Genomic DNA, 14,323 nt, shown 5'->3' on the forward strand with positions numbered 1-14,323 from the left:
TTTCAATCGAAGTTAAACATATGGATAAAATTACCGCTGTCAGTGGTAGGACGAACGAATTTACTTAAGATGATTTGGATGCCACAATTATTGTATATTTTACATAACTCCCCAGTGTGGATACCACAAAGGTACTTCTACAAAATTAACAGTTTGTTCAGGGAATTGATCTGGGGGAAAAAGCCACCACGAATTAAATTGGAAGAACTGCAGAGAGGAAAAGGGGAGGGGGGCTGGCAGCACCAAATCGCTGGGCATATTTTATAGCAGCTCAATTGCAGCATATTAGAGGGTGGAATGATCCGGGAGGTGGGGGGATACAAAAAATATTATTACAGCAATTCCTGGAATTAGGGGACCTATATGGAGCTCTGGAGGCACGATTATTTGCAATAAGGGGGGAGAAAACACCATCACTATTGCTGTTGCATAAATTGTGGTGGAAGGTAAGACTTCTGCAGAATATACAAGGTATTTGGCGATTTACTTTGATTTGGACTACTCCATGGCTCCCAAATTTACATAAATTACAAGGATTCAGTATGTGGGAGAGAAGGGGAATTCGAGGATTTGCTCAGATATTAGAGAACGGGGATCTGAAGGAATTTGTACAGCTACAGGGGAAGTTTGATCTACCCAAGCACGAGTTTTATAGATATTTACAACTACGACACGCATGGCGAGCAGAGGGTGGACAGCTGGAGCAGGGGATCCCACAAAATAGGGTTATAAATAGAATAGCCGGGGTTGAAGGGTCAGGGGGTCTGATTTCGATAATCTATCATATGGTATTGGACTTGATGCTTTCAAAGTTTCCGTCGAAGTCCAAGGGAAAATGGGAGGGGGCAATAGGTCCTATTGAAGACGATCAGTGGTTGGAAATTTTGGAGAGTGTACCGGACTTGTCCCTGAGTGAATCCCATCGTTATTCACAGATACTACTGTTAAACCAAAAATACAGAACTCCAAAATTCTTGCATGATATTGGACTCAGAGACAACCCTATGTGCAATAGATGTAAGACTCAGTCGGCGGATCTTATTCATATGATGTGGTTTTGCCCCAAGTTGGATCATCTATGGGAAGAAGTACTTGATATCATTAACAAAGTTTATTCGGGGGGGTTGGACTGCTCACCTATGGTATGTGTATTGGGGTATGTTGAAGCTCTAACGACAGATGAGTATGGCAAAATAGCGGTGGCTAGAATGCTATATATGTTTAGAAAGTTGATAGCACAGCACTGGTTGGATGATCAGACTCCCTCCATTCCGGAATATATTAGTAAGGTGAACTGGGTGATTAACATGGAAAAAGCAATTTACTTGAAGAGAGGCTGTATCGGAAAATTTGAAAAGATTTGGGCATTGTGGATAGACAGCTCGGGCCTTGCATCCAGAGAGTTACAGAGATTCCGATTATGTCTTATTTGAGTGTACCTTTGCTGAATTAAAGAGAAGTCTTGTCTATATGTAGCACATTTGGAGCCTCTCTTGTATTTCTAATTATTGTTATTCAAGGAGACGTGACATTGACGCTATATAATGTTTATTTTTGATAAGATGGGGGACAATTCACGGGGGAGGGGGGTGGGGTAAGGGGACTGCGACCTGTTTTGTTGGAAAATGTTCAAATAAAAAATATCTGATTTAAAAAAAGAAGGAAGCGGATTCTTTGCCACCACACCGGTTCTTTGACTGTCCCATCGAGTTGATTCCGGGAGCCACCCCCCCCCAGGGGGAGAACGTACCCTTTGTCTCCAGCAGAAACCTCGGCCATGTCTGAGTATATACACGAAAACTTGGCCAAGGGTTTTATTCAGAAATCTTCATCTCCTGCAGGCGCAGGTTTTTTCTTTGTTCGGAAGAAAGACGGATCCCTCAGGCCATGCATTGACTATCGAGGCCTGAATAATATTACCGTTAAAAATCGGTATCCTCTTCCACTGATCCCAGAGCTCTTCAACCGGCTGAGAGGGGCCCGGGTCTTTACCAAACTGGACCTACGAGGAGCCTATAATTTGATCCGAATCCGCGCTGGGGACGAGTGGAAGACGGCTTTCAATACTCGGGATGGCCATTATGAATATTTGGTCATGCCGTTCAGACTCTGCAACGCCCCGGCAGTGTTCCAGGAATTCGTCAACGAGGTTTTTCAGGATTTATTATACTCCTGCGTGGTGGTATACTTGGATGACATTCTCGTCTTTTCACCCGATCTTCCTCGCATAGAAGAAGCGTTCGCCTGGTCCTGCAACGTCTTCGGGAGAACCGGCTCTATGCAAAATTGGAGAAATGCCTGTTTGAACAAACCTCGTTGCCTTTCCTGGGTTACATCATCACGGATTCTGGGCTGAAGATGGATCCCGAGAAACTCTCTGCTGTCCTCAAATGGCCTCGTCCTGCCGGCTTGAAGGCCATTCAGCGCTTCCTGGGATTTGTGAATTATTACCGACAGTTCGTTCCTCATTTCTCCTCGGTGGCTAAGCCCCTCACGCTCTTGACCCGAAAAGGAACCAAATCAAACACCTGGGCTCCCGAGGCTGAAGAGGCCTTTCTTGCCCTGAAGCGCTCCTTTGCTTCAGCACCAATCTTACATCGCCCTGTAGCCAGTAGGCCCTTCATTCTTGAGGTCGATGCCTCCTCCACAGGGGCTGGGGCAGTACTTTCCCAGTGGGCCTCATCCGGACATCTGGTTCCCTGTGGGTTTTTTTCAAAATCCTTTTCCTCTGCCGAATGCAACTACTCTATTGGAGACCGGGAGTTGCTCGCTATAAAGATGGCTCTGGAGGAATGGAGGTACCTGCTTGAGGGGGCAGTTCACCCCTTTACTATATTCATGGACCACAAAAACTTAGCCTATCTTCAGTCTGCCCAAAGACTCAACGCGCCCGGCAAGCCCGGTGGTCCCTATACTTCTCGCTCTTTGATTTTAAGCTCCATTTTCGACCCGGGAACAAGAACGCCAAGGCGGATGCGCTCTTTAGGTCGTTGCAGACATCAGAAACGGAGGAGGTTCCATCTTATATCATTGAGCCTTCGAAAGTTATTACCGTGGCTCCCGTGAGCCTCTCTATCCTTCCGCCAGGCAGGACCTTCGTTCCACAGGGCAAAAGACTGGAGGTGCTACGCTGGGGGCACTCGTCCAAAATCGCAGGACACGTCGGGACCAAGAAGACCCGCTTGCTTCTCTCCCGCTACTATTGGTGGCCCTCTCTTCGCCAGGATGTGTTGGATTTTGTAGCATCCTGTACTACCTGTGCACAGAACAAGGTGCCTAGGGATGTGCCCTCCGGCCTCCTTCATCCGCTACCTGTTCCAGAGGCCCCTTGGCAGCAAATTGCCATGGATTTTGTGACAGACCTGCCTTCCTCTTCTGGGTGCACTACTATCCTTGTGGTAATAGATCGCTTCTCCAAAATGGCCCATTTCATCCCGTTACCCGGCTTGCCTTCGGCTCCTAAGTTGGCTGAAATCTTTATCCATCAGATCTTCAAGCTGCATGGACTCCCTCAATGGATCGTGTCTGGAGAGCTCTCTGTCGGCACATGGGTACGTCTTTGGATTTCTTCTCCGCCTACCACCCACAGACCAACGGGCAAGTGGAACGAGTCAATCAAGTTCTGACAAACTTCCTGCGCCACTTTTCCAACGCCCACCAGGACAACTGGGTCTCGCTCCTCCCTTGGGCGGAATTTGCCCACAATAATTATCCTAATGAGTCCTCCTCCAAGTCACCATTTTTTGTGGTCTCAGGCCAAAACCCTGGCATCCCGCTGCCCATCTCCACGTCTTCGGGGGTTCCCGTGGCAGATGCTGTCGCCGCTGACTTCGCGCAAATTTGGAAGGAGACCAAAGAAGCCCTCGTGAAGTCCAGTACCCGGATGAAAAAACATGTGGACAAAAGACAAAGGGATCTTCCACCATACCATCCTGGTGACAAAGTCTGGCTTTCGACTATACACATCCGTCTAAAAGTTCCCTCATACAAGTTGAGTCCCCGTTATATTGGGCCTTTTGAGGTACTTGGACGCATTAACAACGCTGCTTACAAATTGAGATTGCCGGCTTCACTCCGAGTTCCTAACGCCTTTCATGTCTCGCTCCTTTAACCTGTCATCCTTAACCGATTCTGTCCTGCTCCTATCTCGTCCCCTCAGCCAATTGGGGATGATAACGTCTTTGAAGTTAAGGACATTTTGGCCATGAAAAAGCTCAGCGGAAGGACCCTCTTTCTTATCGATTGGAAGGGATCTGGTCCCGAGGAGAGGTCCTGGGAGCCCCGGGAGAATATAAATGCCCCGCAAATTCTGAAAAAAAAAGGTTTTGGCTGACTTCAGAAGGGGGAGATGTAAGGAAGGGGGCACTGTGACAACGGCGGCCGTGGCCGCCGCCGTCCCACGGGCACCGGCTCCCTCCGCAGCTCTCACCCGGCGGCGCGCGCGCTCCCTCCTTCCTCCTGCTCACGTGCTTCTCCTCTTCCTGGCCGCCGGGCAGCTCCCCGCCTTCACATGCACACTAGGGCGCAGGCGCGCACCCGTCCTGATGGTTAACCCTGCGGTGGGTGGCGGCCGATTAGCGGTTAGCCAATCACCTGCCAGCAGGGGATATATCAGGCGTCTCCCATAAGGGGATGACGCCTGGTTATTGTGTGAAGTCCATACATTGATTTGGCGCCTATAGGGTTCCTATAGGTTTTCCTCCTGTCCTATACTCTTCCTAGCCTTTTCGTCTCTGCCTCTCCTGGTTGCCCTGCCCGCCAACCGCCCTGCTGGTCGGTGTCTCCTAGTCATCAGTTCTGACCCACTCCCTGTGTCTGGTTCCCTTCCTGTCCAGTTTCCTAGCCTGTTGTCCTCCTGTCTTCCCTATCTTCTCTGTTACTGTTTCTTTGTACGTCTCCTCGTCTCGCACCTTGGTCTCGGTGCGGTCTCCCAGTCCTGCCTGTGGTCACTCCGGTCCTTTGAGCCGTCCCTCTTGGTTTCAGCTGTCGCGGTGTCTGATCCCCCATGGGCCTGCCCCAAACGGTCCCTGTATAGGGGTCGGTTCCACCTGGTGCGCTCGCCCCGGGGGCCTCAGTTCTGCGACCCAGAGGGTCCACTCTCGGATGCTGCCAAAACCCCCGAAGCGTCACAATAAAACACAAGAGACCAAACAAGCGATCATAAAGTCCATAATATATTCAAAAATTTCATACAGAAAAGTTTTTTTATTATTATTATTATTATTATTCATCAATACATATAGAGGTAAAAAGGCAAAAATCACCACAGTGTAAATACAGCTCTAAAACACGGGACACTCATGTAGTGATGCAATCACCCCATAGATTTATAATAAGTTTGGTCTCTTGTGTTTTATTAGCATTCTGTAATGCAGTAGATAAGTCCCCGATGTAACCTGAAAGATAAGAAAAACGACTTATATTATGCTAACCCTAATGGCGGTGGCTTTATCTACAGAATGCTGTAGATAAGCTCCTGATGGCGGTGGCCGCATCTCAATGGGCAAAAATGAGGTGACAGATTCCCTTTAAATTGGCTGGGGGACAATGTAGGACGGCTTGCACTGTTCCTTTTAAAAGAAGGAAGCGCACACATTCGTTCCTTAAGCACAGAGACTGGGGATATGCTATCCATGCAGCAGCAGCAGGAGGAGGAATTGTTGGATGTGGGCCGCAGCTGTTAGTGAGTCTGCGTCCTGGCTGTGGGGTAGGGAGAGGAGAAGCGTGCACGGACGCCCACGCTACACCCATCCTGGTATATATATGTCCCCCATTGTGGTATATATGTTTCCCATCCTGGTATATGTCCCCTATTCTGGTTTACAGTGACATGTAAAAGTTTGTACACCCCTGGTCAAAATGACTTATTGTGAACTGTTAAGCAAGTTGAAGATAAAATGATCTCTAAAAGGGCTAAAGTTAAAGATGACACATTTCCTTTGCATTTTAGGCAAAAAATATATATATTTTCATCTTTTACATTTTAATGAGGACCAATCGTCAGCTATACTATTGAAAAAGGGGAAAAGAGAGAACTAAAGACGATTGTAGAGTCTAGATATATAGTGAAAAATAATATCTTTATTGGGTTGAAAGGCATAGGCAGACGTAACTATGTGACACACATAAAACCATGCAAAAATGTCTGCAGAGGACTCACGGAGTCAGGTGAATAAACATACCATATTCCACAGTCCTGACTTATACATGCAAGTACAAGCTAGATAGACATATCCCACAATATTTCGGCTGCATATGTCCGCCCGGATCTTGTGAGCACCTGCTGGTGCTACTCTCCAGGTTCTATGTCTCAATATTCTTTTCCCATCTTAAGCATTGTGTTACATCCAGTGCTCACATAGATGTTTATGTACCCTGTCGCCTTACTATCCAGGATTTAGTCTGTATTGGTATATGTTATACTTATATTTACAGCAGAAGAAATAGATGAACGGCACCAGGGTTAATAGTCCATATGCATAGTGAATCGGATCCTTTTTACCTGAAGACTAGCGGTAGTGTGCAGGCGCTGTTAGGTGCTCAGCTTCCAAAAGTATATAGAACATGAAATATGGAAAAGTAGTGATGCGGCATTCACCCAGTTGCTGTAAAAAACGTTGTCTTTTATTACTCCTTCAGAGATTTAGACAAAGTTATAGGACAAATAGGTGCAGGGAGGTATGCTGGGAAGGAGACCGATGATGGCCGTTTCACGTATAATACGCTTCTACGGGTACAGCTATGAGGTTTGTACCTACACGATTGCAGGTTCTAAAACAGTCCTTTATTTATTTTTTTCTACCACTGACTTGGTATATATTCTGTCATATGCAGCTTAAATATTGTGGGATATGTCTGTCTAGCTTGTACTTGCATACTATAAGTCAGGACCGTGGAATATATTTATTCACCTGACTCTGTGAGTCCTCTGCAGACATTTTTGCATGGTTTTATATGTGCCACATGGTTACGTCTCCTTATGCCTTTCTACCCAATAAAGATGTTATTTTTCACTATATGTCTGGACTCTGATTGTCTTTTGTTCTCTTTTTTTCCCCTTTTTCAATGGTTAGTACCTAGTAGCACCTCCTTTTGAAAGTATTGTAAGGAGAAGATCCGGATCAGGCCTACCTACTCCGTGACGGATCCGGAACTGTCGGGGCTGTCACCCAGGTTTCACGGGGGAAAGCTTAAAGCCCCGGACCGACCTCTGCACCTAGGAGTAGGGGGCGTGGCTATGATAAAAGGGCCACAGCGCGCGGCAAATCAGTTAGTTGCCGTGGGAAGGTGCATCACGCAGGAGAGCAGGGGGATTTTAATTAAGGACCGGGCTACTTTTCTCCAGTACTGTAATGTGGCTACCATTGTTGGCAAACCTGGTGTATACTGACTAATCTTAATAGCCTCATCTTCCAAAACTAGACGAGGAGAGTTCCTTTTAGCATAGAATATTTCAATTTGAAGCCATCTGTGGTCCCTGTCCATATGCCACCAGTGCCTGAGTCCAGTTAGAACAGATGCTCTGTGATATGCCAAGAGGTTCGGCATGCCCATCCCTCCAAGATCATATGGATAATATAATAGGTCACTCGCTAGCTTTGGCTGTTTATGTGCCCAGATATAACGATTGGCCATTCGTTGAAGTAACAGGATATTCCTATTAGGGATTTTAAAAGGGATGCACCTAAAGAAAGATAATTTTGGGAAGTATTATCATTTTAAAGATATTGATTCTCGCTATCCAAGAGGTCATAATATTATGAAGTTTATCTAACTCTGATTTAATAGTTTTAGCTAGATTAAAGAAGTTATTATCCACTACATTTTGGGAGCTTGTTAGGCTACTTTCACACATCAGGTTTTCGGCGTCAGGCGCGATCCGGCGTCATGCCGGAACGCCGGATCCGGCAAATGTTTCGTAAAACCGGATGTGACGGATCCGGTTTTCTGCCGGATCCGTCTTTTTCTTGACAGACAAAACCGGATCCGTCTCATCCGGTTCATCCGTTTTTCTATCCGTTTTTCGACGGATTACGCCGGATCCGGTTTTTAAAATTGACCCTTGTGGCCTTCCGAACGGGATTGGCTACTGGAAAACTATATATAGCATGTTCCTACAGCCCTTCTTTGACAGGTTGTAGAGGAGAAAGTGCAGGTTGGAGAGAAGAGCAAGTTACTGGCGAAGATGGATGTTGTCATTGGAAATATTTTGAAGAATTTGGCGGATTTTACAGCGGAGGCGAATCGTTTGAGGGTGATTGTTCTGGAGAAGGAGAGAGCGAGACAGCAGCGCATCAGGCATCGTAGACGACGTTTGTGGATCCACCCCATCACAGCCAAGAGAATGACGCGTGGGGTCTATTCTACACTATGCATGGACCTTCGACGAAACCCGGATAAATTTTTTGGATATGTTAGGATGAAAATGGAGAAATTTGATTACTTGGTGGAGCGCATTGCACACCTCATAAGAAAAGCGGACACCTATTGCCGCTTCTCTGTTTCACCCGCAGAGCGTCTGATGGTGACTTTAAGGTAAGCCACATTTATTGGATATGCTCGCATCAGAGCACACTTTCACTGCAATCTTGTTGGTGGTAGTTTGCATCTCCAAGTGTTATAGGTCAGTTTTGGTATGTAATGCTGTGATTTAAAACTAATTTATTGTTTTTTAATTCCCCACAGATTTCTTGCAACTGGAGAATCCCTTTCGTCACTGCATTTCCAGTACAGACTCGGGATTTCCATCATATCTGGAATTGTGAAGTACACATGCCGTGCACTGTGGGACTCCTTAGCTGAAGAGTTTTTACCAGAGCCCACAACAGAGAGGTGGATTGAAATTGCTGACAAGTTTCAACAGATATGTCAGTTTCCAAACTGCTTGGGCGCTGTGGACGGGAAACATATCCGCATTGTAAAGCCAGCTGGATCGGGATCGGAATAATTCAATTACATGAAATATTTTTCAATTGTCCTCATGGCCATCGCTGACGCGGAATACAAATTTATTGCGGTTGATATTGGGGCCTATGGCCGCTCCAATGACTCTCAAGTTTTCAAACTGTCTGCCATGGGGCGTAAACTGTATGGAAACACCTTCCAGTTCCCACCACCTAGACCGCTGCCGCAAACATCTGGTCCACCTATGCCATTTGTCTGTGTAGGGGATGAAGCCTTCCAGCTGTCAGAACACCTTTTGAAACCGTACTCTAGCAGAGGATTGACAAGACCAAAACGCATTTTTAATTACCGCCTCACAAGAGCAAGAAGAATGGTTGAATGTACCTTTGGTATTCTGACAGCCAAATGGCGGGTCCTATTGACTGCGATCAACCTCAAGACAGAAACTGTGGACGAGGTGATCAAAGTGTGCGTGGTACTCCACAATTTTGTTATCTGCAAGGAACCCATTTCCATTGAGGACACCTCTGAAGAAACCACCTTGCAAGATTACCATGACATTACCACTAGAAGTTCTGTGACGGTTTCAGTAATGAGGGACAATTTTGCACTATACTTTATGTCACCTCAAGGCAGAGTACACTGGCAGGATGACAGAGTGTGAAAGATTTGTCCCCAACCAAACTTGTGTACCTTCTGTACCAACAGTATATACCTTTGCCAACCAAAGTTGGCTATCTTGTCATGGTCTCTAATTTTAGCTTTAGGCCACAGGTGTGTACCTGGTTGTGTTTTCTGCAAAGTATTTCACCTTTTAACAAAAGTTGTGTACATTGTTAGGAAATCACCAACAATAAACACAACTTTTTAGGTGAAATACTTTGCTTCAAACACAACCAGGAACACAACTGTGGCAAAAAGCTAAAATTTACCCACAGTTATATACCTAGTTTTGAATACCATTTCACCTTTTAAATACCCTGTATTTAACCTTTTTCGCCGCAGAAAGAAATGACAGACAACCAGTGTAAAATAATTTAACTTTTATTGAAAAATGTTTTTTTTAGTAAACTTTTTTAAAATTTTAATAAACTTGTTTAATAAAACTTTGAAACTATAAAACTGAAACCATAAAACTGGTCATTTTTATTTAAATAAACACATTATAAATCTGTGTAGTGTGTGGTGGAAATACTGCTGTAGGGGCTGCGGGACACTTCGACACTGGGAGTGTGGAGAGAGGACTGGGATCGTGGTGGGGAAGGAACAGTTAGAGGTGAAGGTGTGGAAAAAACTACAGAATGGGTGGACATGTTGGAAGCAGAAGAGGTGGTGGAGTGGAGGGTTGGGCAGGGACTGTAGGAGCAGATGATGTTGATGGCAAGTTGTATGGGGAAGGAGTTTGGTACGGGGCAGGTTGCTGGAAGTGGGGAGATGTCTGGTACGGGGCAGGTTGCTGGAAGTGGGGAGATGTCTGGTACTGGTGAGGTTGCTGGTACTGGGGAGTTTGCAGGTACTGGGGAGGTTGCTGGTACTGGGGAGGTTGCTGGTACTGGGGAGGTTGCTGGTACTGGGGAGGTTGCTGGTGCTGGGGAGGTTGCTGGTGCTGGGGAGGTGGATGGTGCTGGGGAGGTGGATGGTGCTGGGGAGGTGGATTGTGCTGGGGAGGTGGATGGTATGTAATAGGAGGGGGAGGATGGAAAGTGGCTGGAGGGGGTGTAGATGTAATAGGAGGGGGAGGATGGAAAGTGGCTGGAGGGGGTGTAGATGTAATAGGAGGGGGAGGATGGAAAGTGGCTGGAGGGGGTGCAGGTGGAGGAACTACTGTGGTGGGAGGAGGAGGTTGGGAGGTAACTTGCTGGAGAGCAGCGTGGCATGAATGCATTACATGCATCTGCTGGGCAGGAGAGAGCGTTTCCATGCGCTCCACAACAGACCTGAAAAAGGTGTGGTTTGGCGAAGATCTTGCTTCTGAATGCATGGTTTGCAGAAGTGTCTTCACCTCCAGAATGCTGGAGTTGATCTGCTGCTGCTGATGTAATGTAGGCGGCCACGATGCTCCTGTGCTGGTGGATGGGACAGATGGGTCGAATGTGTGGTAAGGCTGGGAAGGTGCAGATGTACCGGGGCGGTCGAAGTGTCCCTCGGTGCCGGTCTCCTCATGGATCGCCTCAGAAGGGTCCAATCGTGCAGGCTCCCGAGTGCTGCTCACCGTGCTGTGGAATAAAGAGAAAAAAAAACAATTAAAATACAGACATGGTATGGCCCTGGCTGAAAAAAAAATTTACATCTAACATTTTTTTTCACATGTGGTGTGTAATATTTACCTTCTGGTGACCATTGTTTCCCGGAGGAACGACAGGGCTTCTGCGTACTTGTACTTGCTCCTGCGTCCTCCAGATCCACTCGGGGCCCGCATCTCTTTATTGAACTCCTTCTTGAAACGATCCCTCACAGACCGCCACCGATTCACAATTCTGTTCCCTGAAACGAGAAAGGAGTGGTTAGTATACAACATCAGTTTTTCGCAAACTCCAGTCCTCATGGTCCCCAGGGGTCATGTTTTCAGGATTTCCATAGTAAATAGAAATCCTGAACACATGATCCGTGGGGACCACGAGGACTGGAGTTCGGGAAACACTGGTTTACATCAAGCAACCGGTACTGTATATACTTACGCTCTGTAATCTGGGCCCGAACATCGAGGTCCTCCCAGCGGCCCACAAGGAGCGAACAGATTTCCTCCCAGAGTCGTCGGGTAACGATAAGGTCAGCGTGGCGGCGGTCAGCCATATTCCAGAGCGGCTCCCTTTCTCGGACGAGATCGATGAGGTGGTCCACATCGAGTCCTCCATCCTCACCGTCAGAGTCGGGAGCACGCTATGAAGGCTGTTAAAGAAAAAGACAAAAATAACATAATTAGCCTCCACATAAGAAATGAAATAAAAAGTGCAAAAAAACAAAGCAAAAATATTTATACTTACACGCTGGTGACCGCCGCGTTGCTGTCGCCGACGACCCTGGGAGGCACTGCGAGGACCTCTTGGCCGAGCACCAGATTGGGAAGACTAGAGAAGAAAACAAAAAATGTTATGTCTTTGGATGTAGGCATTTGTTTGCTGTGTGTGGTCTGCAGAACATTGTTTTCTATGTGTTGTGTGTAGTGTGATGTTGTGTTTCTGCGTTTGATGCAAAAAACTTACCAATTGTGAGCCCACTCCAGGTGTCTGTCCACCCCTTCCTTCTTCTTCTGGGAGCTCCTCTTCATCTTGTGAATCCTGTTTTGAAATAAAAGGCAATGAATAGACATATATTACAGAGAAGATGGATTTTGGAAATAAAAACTTACCGTCAAACGCTGACGATGCGAGGGAGGGCTCCCAGAAGATGATGTGCTGTCTTCCTGGTGGCCACACTCCATGCCTGTGGGTGGTGTTCCAGCTGCTGCCATTGCTGCTGCTGCTGCATCTATTGGGCAGCTGTTGAATAAAGAGAAACAAAGGGCCAATGAATATCTTGATATTCAATAGCCCTAGTTTGGAGGAATGGGGGATTTGATAATTACCGTCTCTCATCTGCTGCTGGCCTCCCCTCCTCAGCATGTTCCATTTGCTGCTCCATTTGGGGTGGTGGTGGTGCTGATGGTGCTGCAGTGGTCTCCTGCCTTCTCCTGCTTCGCTTGGTTGCTTTCTTGGGTGGCATGTTGGGTGTGGCTGTGGGTCCCACTGTCTTGCTTTTATATATGTCTTGTGGGCAGAGCTACTGAGCATGCTCAGACCAAAAAACCGGATCCAGCGCATTGCGGCGCTCATAGGCTTTCATTGTGTGAAAAAGCCGGACGCGCCGGATCCGGCGTGTCCGGCTTTTTCGCCGGAGACAAAAAACGTTACAGTAGCCGTTTTTTCCAGACGCCGGATCGCGACACATTGCCGGATCCGGCGAAAACCGGATGAAACGCATGGCCATCCGGCGCGATCCGGCGCAAATGCAAGTCAATGGGGGGGAAACCGGATCCGGCATTGCATTTCGCCGGATCCGGTTTCTGTCAAAAGCGCCGTATCGCGCCTGACGGCGAAAACCTGATGTGTGAAAGAGGCCTTAGTGTAATTCCTAAGTATGGGATACCGTCTGGCATTCACTTAAAGGGGAATCTATTGTCAAAAGATCTGCGCAGGGCATCTGGGACTGCAACTGGATATATCAAGGATTTCGTAGGGTTTAGTTTGTAATATGATATTTTACCAAATTCCTCCAGCACGGACATGACAGCTGAGAACGATGGCCCAATATTCACACACGAGATTATGACATCGTCCGCATAAAGTCCCACTTTATGTGTTACCTTGCCCACTTTGATCCCCGAGATATTGGAATCTGATGTTATGCGCTCAGCCAATGGTTCCATACATAGTGCAAATTTAATGGGGGATAGGGGGCAGCCTTCTCGTGTTCCGTTTGTTCGGAAGATTCCAGACAAGAAACCCGGCGACAGTACCCTAGCACAGGGGGTCGAATACATAGAACTAATTGCTGAGAAAATGGGACCCACAAAGCCAAATTTAGTCAAGACAGCCCATAAATATCCCCAGCGCACCCTGTCAAACGCTTTTTCAGCATCCAGTCCCAGGAATGCACTGGGGACACCAGAAAGCTGCGCCACCCTTATCAAATCCAGCATTCTCCTTGTACCATCTTTGCCACAGATTTTCAATGATATCCAGATCAGGGATTGTGAGGGCCATTGAAAATCCTTCAGCTTGTGCCTTTTAAGGTGGTCTATTATGGATTTTGACGTGTGTTTAGGATCATTTATCCATTTGTAGAAGTCATCCTTTTTTCAACTTCAGCTCTTTTTTTTACAGATGGTGTTATGTTTGCATCAATTGTTGAAATGTCATTGAATCCATTCTTCTTTCTAGCCGTGAAATGTTCCCTGTGCCATTGTCTGCAACACAACCCCAAAGCATGATTGATCCACACCCATGCTTAATAGTTGGTGAGATGTTCTTTTACTGAAATACTGTGCTCTTTTTTCTAGACACATACCTTTGATCATTGTTGCTAAAGAGTTCTATTTTAACCTCATCGGTCTACAGGACTTGTTTCCAAAATGCATTAAGCTTGTTTGGATGTCTTTTTGTGCTCGGAAAAGGTGTTATCCAAGCATACTTGGGTGCTAACCGAGTGACTTCGGCGTTCTAAAATAATATGTTCTAGTTCCTGTGCCTGGATGTCGCTAGGCTGTTCGACAGATGCAACGGATGCAGGGATTGCCTAGCAAACATGCGCGAGACATACAGGTGTGGGGACTCGAACATATTCAAGCACACCAAAGTCACTTAGTTAGCACCTGAGCATGCTCAGATAACACTTTATCCGAGCACGTTCGCTCATAACTACACGCTAGCAATCCTACAAG

The 14,323-nt window shown here is 46.7% G+C and overlaps 1 protein-coding gene across 8 annotated transcripts in view; it reads left to right on the forward strand.

The window, feature by feature from the left end:
- Window positions 1–14,323, forward strand: part of LOC141076096 (uncharacterized) — a 91,198-nt gene that overhangs the window by 17,894 nt on the left and 58,981 nt on the right. Inside the window, exon 2 of one of the 8 annotated variants that reach the window (XM_073563383.1) lies at window positions 13,824–13,900. The exons of the other annotated variants lie outside the window; for them this stretch is intronic. The gene's annotated coding sequence lies outside the window, so the exon portion shown is untranslated. The remainder of the gene's footprint in view (window positions 1–13,823; window positions 13,901–14,323) is intronic. 8 annotated transcript variants of the gene reach the window in all.

This window comes from Dendrobates tinctorius, unplaced genomic scaffold, assembly GCF_039654945.1.
Source record: "Dendrobates tinctorius isolate UK_male_01 unplaced genomic scaffold, ASM3965494v1 ptg000387l, whole genome shotgun sequence".
In the NCBI taxonomy this organism is placed as follows: Eukaryota; Metazoa; Chordata; class Amphibia; order Anura; family Dendrobatidae; genus Dendrobates; species Dendrobates tinctorius.